This window comes from Lathyrus oleraceus, chromosome 4, assembly GCF_024323335.1.
Source record: "Lathyrus oleraceus cultivar Zhongwan6 chromosome 4, CAAS_Psat_ZW6_1.0, whole genome shotgun sequence".
Classification (NCBI taxonomy): domain Eukaryota; kingdom Viridiplantae; phylum Streptophyta; class Magnoliopsida; order Fabales; family Fabaceae; genus Lathyrus; species Lathyrus oleraceus.
This window is the reverse complement of record NC_066582.1, coordinates 320,911,891-320,920,226: the sequence shown is the minus strand read 5'-3', so window position 1 is coordinate 320,920,226 and position 8,336 is coordinate 320,911,891. Positions and strand designations below refer to the sequence as shown.

The window sequence follows — 8,336 nt, the reverse complement described above, 5'->3', positions numbered from 1 at the left end:
CACTTCTCAATATAATTGCATGAGCTTGGCTCCTCGGATTGGGTTGGGGCTGTCCAGGGAATGTACCAGTTGGTGCAGCGGTAGGTGCTTGTTGTTGAGCTACTTGAGATATTTGCGTTTCCAGCATTTTGTTATGGGTAGCCAAGGCATCTACTTTGCTTGCTAGTTGTTTAAGTTGTTCGCCAGTGTGTATGTTCTGGTTTAAGAAATCATTATTGGTTTGTTGTTGGGAAGCTATAAAGTTTTCCATCATGATTTCCAAGTTGGATTTTCTAGGGGTATTATTGTTAGGATTCTGTTTCTGATATCCTGGAGGTATAGATGGGGCTTGATTTGGAGACTGTCCAGGTGCGTATAAAGCATTATTACTCTTATATGAAAAGTTTGGATGGTTCTTCCAATTTGGATTATAGGTATTCGAATAGGGGCTTCCTTGAGCATAGTTTACTTGCTCTGTTTGGATTCCAGTCAAGAGTTGACATTCCGCAGGAGTGTGGCCTTGGATTCCGCAGACCTCGCAATTCTGAGTTATAGCAACCACGGCTGCTGGAGGTGATACGTTTAAACTTTCAATCTTCTGGACCAAAGCATCCACTTTTGCATTGACGTGATCAAGGTTACTTATCTCGTACATGCCAGTTTTTGGTTGAGGTTTTTCCACATTCGTTCGTTCGGTTCCCCACTGATAGTGGTTTTGGGCCATGCTCTCGATAAGCTGGTAAGCATCAGCATAAGGTTTGTTCATTAGTGCACCACCTGCAGCGGCGTCTATTGTTAACCTTGTGTTGTATAAGAGACCATTATAAAATGTGTGAATTACTAACCAGTCTTCCAAACCATGGTGTGGGCAAAGTCTCATCATGTCTTTGTATCTTTCCCATGCTTCGAAAAGAGACTCGTTGTCTTTCTGTTTAAATCCGTTTATCTGGGCCCTTAACATAGCTGTTTTGCTTGGTGGAAAATATCGGGCAAGAAAAACTTTCTTCAACTCGTTCCATGTGGTGACTGAGTTGGAGGGAAGAGATTGAAGCCATCTTCTAGCGCTATCTCTTAATGAGAAAGGAAAAAGACGAAGTCGAATTGCCTCTGAAGTGACACCATTAGCTTTAACAGTATCAGCGTATTGGACAAATACGGATAAATGAAGGTTTGGATCTTCGGTAAGATTTCCAGAGAATTGGTTCTGTTGCACAGCCTGCAACAACGAAGGTTTAAGTTCAAAGTTGTTTGCTTCGATTGCGGGCGGAGCAATACTTGAATGCGGTTCATCTTGCGATGGAGCGGCGTAATCTCTAAGAGCACGAGCTGGTTCTGCCATCTCGGTTAAAGAAGGAAAATCTTTGAGATCAGGAAGGTCTATAGGAGGGAGATTGTTTTCAGCACGATATTCCCGAATTCGTCGTAAGACTCAGAGATATAGTTCGATATCGTTGATTCGTAAATAGAGCGGTTCGCCTTGAGAGCGAGTGCGTGGCATACAAATCAACGAAAGAAAGAAAATAGAAGAAAAAGAAACCTTAGTCTCTACAGCGTAACGGAAGAGTTACGATATCGATTGAATAAAAGTCCCCGGCAACGGCGCCAAAAACTTGACGCTCGACTGGGTGAGTCGAGAATGGGATACAAACTGCAAGTGCACAGTTCTATCGCGTAGTTTTAAAAGATATCGATCCCACAGGGACTTATGAATCGATATACCGTTATCTAAAGTTACTACGTAAATCTAAGGTGAAGATGTTTGATTGTTTGGGGAAAAACTAAGAGCTAAACTAATATCTAGATTAAATATTAATAAAACGGATATCGGTATGTAATTCGTCAAAACTAGGGAATCAAGTCTTTGTCGGTTTCTTGGTTTTAAAATGAATCGTTTCGGTTAACTTTATTGGTTAAAGGTTCTATCTCAAACTCTCGCTCTGTTGAATAAACCATGATTTTATATTAATGTTGCTGTCACTTATAATTAAGTCAAAAACCATATTTTGAAAACAATAAAGTTGCAGAAACTCTTTTTAAGAAAATACTGACCGTTTTAAACACCCTTATCTCAAACTCTCGCTCTGTTGATTTAGGTTATATAATTAAATCCAAATGCTTAACTCTCGTCCTCACATTCAATCTTTAAAAATACTTTTTGGAAAAAGGTCAAAATTTAATTAACTCTAAAACTTGCTCTCGCCCTGATCTAGAATTAATGCCTAACTTACACTGTCCAGTTAAAATCTCAAACTCTTGCTCTATTGATTTTAACTTCTTTATGTCTTTTACTTTTGTAAAAAAATCTTGTTATTAAACCTGTAAGTTGAGACCATAAAAAGATTGATTTTGGTTTTAAGTTTAGATAGACCGACTCAGTCTCGATCCCTTATTCTGCTTACTTTACATACCGATACCTAGGCAAATTAGCCAAACATGCTAAATAAACGAGAATTTATATCATGCATAAACAGACTCATTCCAGGCAGGCAATATGAATAAACAATAGAATAAAACATAAAAAATTAAATAACAATTAAAGAACCTGAATGCGTAATACAATGGTCTTGAACACTCCACCACAAGCCGGTAGGATTTGTTCTTTGATTCTTCAATTTAGCAGTAAAATAAATCAAGGAAATAAAACTCGAATATAACGTAAGGTTAAATCCGGTATAAAGTTGCACAGTAGTTTCCGGTGTAGAAACTATTACGCGAAAAATATCTAAAAGCTAAAACGGGAAAGATAAATTGCAAGGGAAAAAAGAAAGTAAAGCTTGCAAAAGAAATAAATAAAATGAACAATGCTGGAAAGGAAGAAAAATAAGCAAAGGCGTGAAAGGAAAATTTGGCAGAGCTTCCGCAAAACTGAGCGTGCAAAAACTGTGTAGTTTTTAGGTTTGTGAGATGGCTATTTATAATAGCCTTGGTAACTGCCTTGCGTTTCCTACGAGTCTTCAGCATGGCTAAATACACGGCTTGGGAATAGGACACGAAATCCTCAACGTTACTTCCATTCTTCTGAGAGCGTAACTTGCGCCAAAAAGCTAGTGGACTGGTGTGACGCTCGTCACACCATGTGTGACGTCCGTCACAAGGCTACTTCGCGTGACGCTCGTCACAACCCTTGTGACGCCCGTCACAGGGGCAACGTGCGCTTTCTTTTGGGCTGGGCTTGGTCTTGGTTATTTGTTTCCTTTTTATTGCTTTTTACGCCTCCTTTTCTTCCCTTTTTCACGTTTGCTTCAAAATGGGTACCTGATGTAAATAGAAAAGAAATACTGCATAATATCTGATAAAATGGGATAAATTAAAGTAAATGATAATATAATCTAATTAAATTAAGTCTTAAAATGTGATATAATTTCATGTTATCACATGGAAAGACAAAGAAGGAATACAAAGAAGTACAATTTCAGACAACCAGACTTGAAAGAGCTAAGGAATTTGACATCCTATGTATTAGATCCCTTGGGTTTCAAGGCTCGTTTTGGGAAGCTTCTATCTGTTCTGACTACTCAAGTGGACGAAGGATTGATGAGTGTATTGATGCAGTTTTATGATCCCTTGTACCGTTGCTTCACATTTCCGGATTTTCAGCTTTTGCCCACGCTTGAGGAGTATGCCTACCTTGTGGGTATACTTATTCTAGACTAGTTGTCGTTCAGTGGCTTAGAGAGTATTCCTACTCCTCAAGAGATAGCTGCCATGTTCCATATAGATGAATCTCTGGTTGGTGCCCATATGACTACCAAAGGTGGAATCCAAGGTCTCCCTTCTGAGTTCCTCATTGCTCAAGCTACTAGGTATGGGAAGGCCATGAGTGAGGACGCCTTTGAAGCCATATTTGTACTTCTCATCTATGGGCTAGTGTTATTCCCAACATCGACAAGTTTGTGGATGTGAATGCTATTAGGATTTTCTCTCCTCTTAATCTCGTTCCGACTCTGTTGGGTGACACTTACTTTTCCTGGCATATAAGGAATGCAAAGGGTGGAGGTACCATTGTGTGTTGTTTGCCTCTGTTGTACAAGTGGTTTATTTCGCACTTGCCACAGACGGTTGCCTTCAAGGAGAACAAAGGATGTCTACGGTGGTCCACGAGACTTATGTCTCTCACTAATGATGATATCTTTTGGTACAACCGTGTATATGATGGTGTGCAAATTATCGACTCTTGTGGTGAACTCTCCAATGTGCCTCTTCTTGGTACATGTGGTGGGATTAACTATAACCCTATTTTGGCACGTCATCAGCTTGGGTTCCCCCTAAAAGATAAACCCAATAACATTCTGTTAGAATGTGTGTTCTTTCAGGAGGGTAAAGATCCCCAAGGTTTGAAGAGCAGGATGGTCCGTGCTTGGCGCAAGATCCATAGGAAAGGAAGGAAGGAGCTAGGTCCGAAGAACTATATCGCTTTGGAGCCTTATACTTCTTGGGTTAGGAGGAGAGCTTCCGAGTACCCCATGCCTTATGAGTATCCAAGACCTACACCTTTGGTTGTGGCAGGGCCTTCAACCCTCCCTGACCAAGGAGTAGAGGAGTTGAGAGACGAAGACCATTCACGTGCTTGGATCCGTGAACGAGAGGAGTTGCTTCAGTAGATCAAGGAGAAGGATGCTTTGATAGAGTTCCTTGAGCACCAAGTCATTGATGATCCTGACGATGCATGGACTTCTCTACTTCCTCAGTCTTCCAAGTTTTGGAAGAGGAAGTACGATCGACTCGCCAAGGAGAAGGCAGACATGGAGGCAGCCTACGAGAGGGAGGTGAAGAGGCTTCGTGCATCTTATCTTCCTGTGTCCAGAGCTTTAGATGATTGCTTCTAGGGTTCCATAGGATGTTCATTTTCCTTCTCTCTTGTATTGTATTCAGTTACCAAGACTGTACTTCTTTGGTGTAAAAACATTTCCAAGTATTATATGATGTGATATTTCCACATGTGATAAATGTTTAATATTTCCAATATTTGTAAATAGAACTCTAAAGTTCCTCTGATATAAAAATTAAATCATATGCATTGCATGCATCATGCGCATTAGCAGGTTTTGCTCCAGGTTTCTTGGTCAATGGTCTAACTCTGTGTTCTTCATTTATTTTGAAGACAAGCTGACTCACCGGTACTACACCCGATCCAACAAATCAAGACTAATGGATCATTTGGAACAAGAGAATCGTGAGCTTAAGGAGGAAGTAGCCAGATTGACTGCCCTGATGGAGTCATTCTTGGCTGCCCAGAGCCAATCGTCTCCGACACCTTCGACTCCTCCCCAGAGGACAGTCATTTCTGAGATTGTCTCTTCAACTATGCCTGCGGCTGTCGCATCCGTGAAAAACAATCGGCGGGAAAAACAAACAAACAGAGCCGCCACCGTGCGTTATTTTATCCCAAAAGAGGGAAAGGAAACGCTCGAAGTAAACCTGGAAAGGAAATGGTCCTACAACCGGAGATTACAGGGTACGGGAGTCGGTTACGCAAAGGGAAGGTATTAGCACCCCTCACGTCCGTCGTACTCGACGGGATCCATGCTCAAAAGAATAGAATAAGGTTGCTGAATAACTGCTCAAAGAATGCACACACACTGGAACAAACAGGCGGGAGAAGATGGAAGGTGACTCGGCAGGATGTCGCATCCTGGCCTACGTAGTTTGTCAGAAACAAATATCAGAGTCGACGTAGTTCGGGGAAATGGGAACGGGCTCGCTAGGACATCGCATCCTATGCCTACGTATCTCATTTGGAATGAGAATCAGAGCTACCGTAGTTCGGCTAACGCACGCCGAAACAAAACACAACACAAAGACGCTGAGACGTCAAAAGAAACTCACAAACGGAAACAAACTACCAATGGCTGGTCTTATGTCCGACTCCAAGCAAAAGAAACACAAACAGGAAACCGAATGCCAATCGCTGGACTTACATTAGACTCCAAACACACACGCAACACCGGGAAACCGAATGCCAATCGCTGGACTTACATCAGACTCCAAGCACACAACAAATAGGAAACGGAATGCCAATCGCTGGTCTTACATCCAACTCCTAACACACACAAGAAGGTTATCAAACAGACAAGCTAATAAGGAGTCTGGAACTCGAGCCTAATAGCTGTCACACAAACACCAAGCAAAAAAGGAAAAGGGTGCCCGGAGAGATCTCGCATGATCTCCTGCCTACGTACCTCATCTGGTATGAGGATCAGGGCAACATAGTTCCCCTTAACAGGGGAGAAACTTTCTCCTAACCAGAGACCGGGAAAAAACAAACTAATAGGGAGACTGACTCGAGCCTAAAAGTTGTCATGTAATCCACAATAGTCCTAGGTTGAGGTTTCTAACAGATCCTAACTCGCACAGGCAGCTAGTCAACAACACAGTAAGTAAGCAAACGGGTGAACAGGTATCGCACACTATATGCAAACAAGAAGGCTCACACAACATGGTTGGGCTTTTAGTCAAGGGGTCATATCAACCTCGGCAAACAAGCCAACTGGAAACGGGTATTGTTTGCTCTTAACCCACAACAATGTTGTAGCATTAGAGGATGGCTCCGCCGAAACCTCAAGTTGATGTTCGAAGGAATGATACTGCCGATTATGCTGAACGCCCGGTTGGGAATGCTGTGAATGCTCCGAATCCGGCACTTGTTGCTAAACCTACCTCTACGTTGAGAACTCCTGCTTCTGCTGGCCAAAGTGGCAATGTGAAATAAAACTGTGATGAGATGCTGAGGCTCATCAAGAGAAGTGAGTACAACGTGGTAGATCAGCTTCTACAAACGCCATCCAAAATCTCTGTATTATCCTTACTGATGAATTCAGAACCACACCGAGAGGCTCTGCAGAAGGTGTTGGATGTGGCGTATGTGGATCATGACGTCACGAAAGAGCAATTTGACAGTATTGTTGCAAACATCACCACTTGTAACAATTTAAGTTTTTTTGATGTTGATCTCTCTGAGGAGGGAAGAGACCACAACTTGGTATTACACATCTCCATGAGCTGCAAAGATGATGCCATGTCCAAATGTGCTGGTGGACATTGTGTTGCCGAAGCCCACTCTTGCAAAGTTATCATATCAGGGGTCTCCCATAAGACAAAGTGGAGTGGTAGTGAAAGCTTTCGATGGGTCGCGTAAAACTGTGATTGGAGAGGTTGATCTCCCAGTCAAAATTGGACTAAGTGATATCCAAATTACCTTCCAGGTCATGGACATTAACCCATCGTATAGTTGTCTCTTGGGCAGACCATGGATTCACGAGGCAGGCGCCGTGACATCCACCCTACACCAGAAACAGAAGTTTGTGAAAAACAAGAAACTGGTGGTGGTAGCGGGAGAAAAGGCTCTCCTGGTTAGCCATTTGTCTTCCTTCTCTTATATAGATGCTGAGGATGAAGTTGGAACGTCGTTCCAAGCTTTATCTATCGCCGAACCTGTTAAGAATGGAACTTCTTCATTTGCGTCCTATAAAGATGCAAAGTTGGCCATTGAGCATGGTGCAACTGCTGGATTGGGGCAAATGATTAAGCTGGAAGACAATAAATCCCGGGCTGGCATAGGGTATTCTTCCGGTGTCTTCAACAAGCAAGGGTTGTTCAAGAGTGGTGGATTCATCCACACTGGTCAAGATGAAGAGGCTGTTGCCATTGTGGAAGAGGATGCAGAGGATTCTGGCAACTTCGTCATCCCTGGAGGAATCTGCAATAATTGGGTCGCTGTTGATGTTCCAACAGTTATCCATAAGTCAAAGTAATGTTCATTGTGTTTAAAAACCCTTCTCCCATGCCAAAAGGAGGAGTGATGACATTGTTGGCTCATAAATACAATGATATTTTCATTCAAATAAATTCATGTTAAATGTTTGTTTTCCCAATTATTTTCCATTTTCGCTTTTGCATGAAATTGGTGATCACATAAAACCTTAAAAATAAGAATAAAATCAATCTTTTCATCTGCATAATGATTTGCCTTGTTTGAATTCTAAAATCTCTTTGTATCCAAAATCCTTATGGAGATTGATCAAACCCATTGAGCCTAATGATCCAACACTATCTCCCAACTTTGAGTTCCCTGTATTTGAGACGGAGGAAGATGATGTTGAAGAGATTCCTGATGATATTACCCGTCTACTTGAGCATGAAGAGAAGATCATTCAGCCGCATCTTGAGAATCTGGAAACAGTTAACTTGGGGTCTGAAGATTGTGTGCGAGAAGTGAAGATTGGGGCCCTCCTGGAAGAGTATGTTAAAAAGGGGTTGATTGAGTTGTTACGAGAATATGTCGACGTCTTTGCCTGGTCATAGGAAGACATGTCTGGTCTGGATACAAATATCGTGCAACATTTCTTTCCTTTGAAGCC

At 41.9% G+C, this 8,336-nt stretch overlaps 1 pseudogene; it reads left to right on the top strand.

Annotated features, from left to right (window-relative positions):
- Positions 1-833: 833 nt before the first annotated feature.
- On the top strand, positions 834-933 carry LOC127077133 (uncharacterized; annotated as a pseudogene).
- Positions 934-8,336: the final 7,403 nt, after the last annotated feature.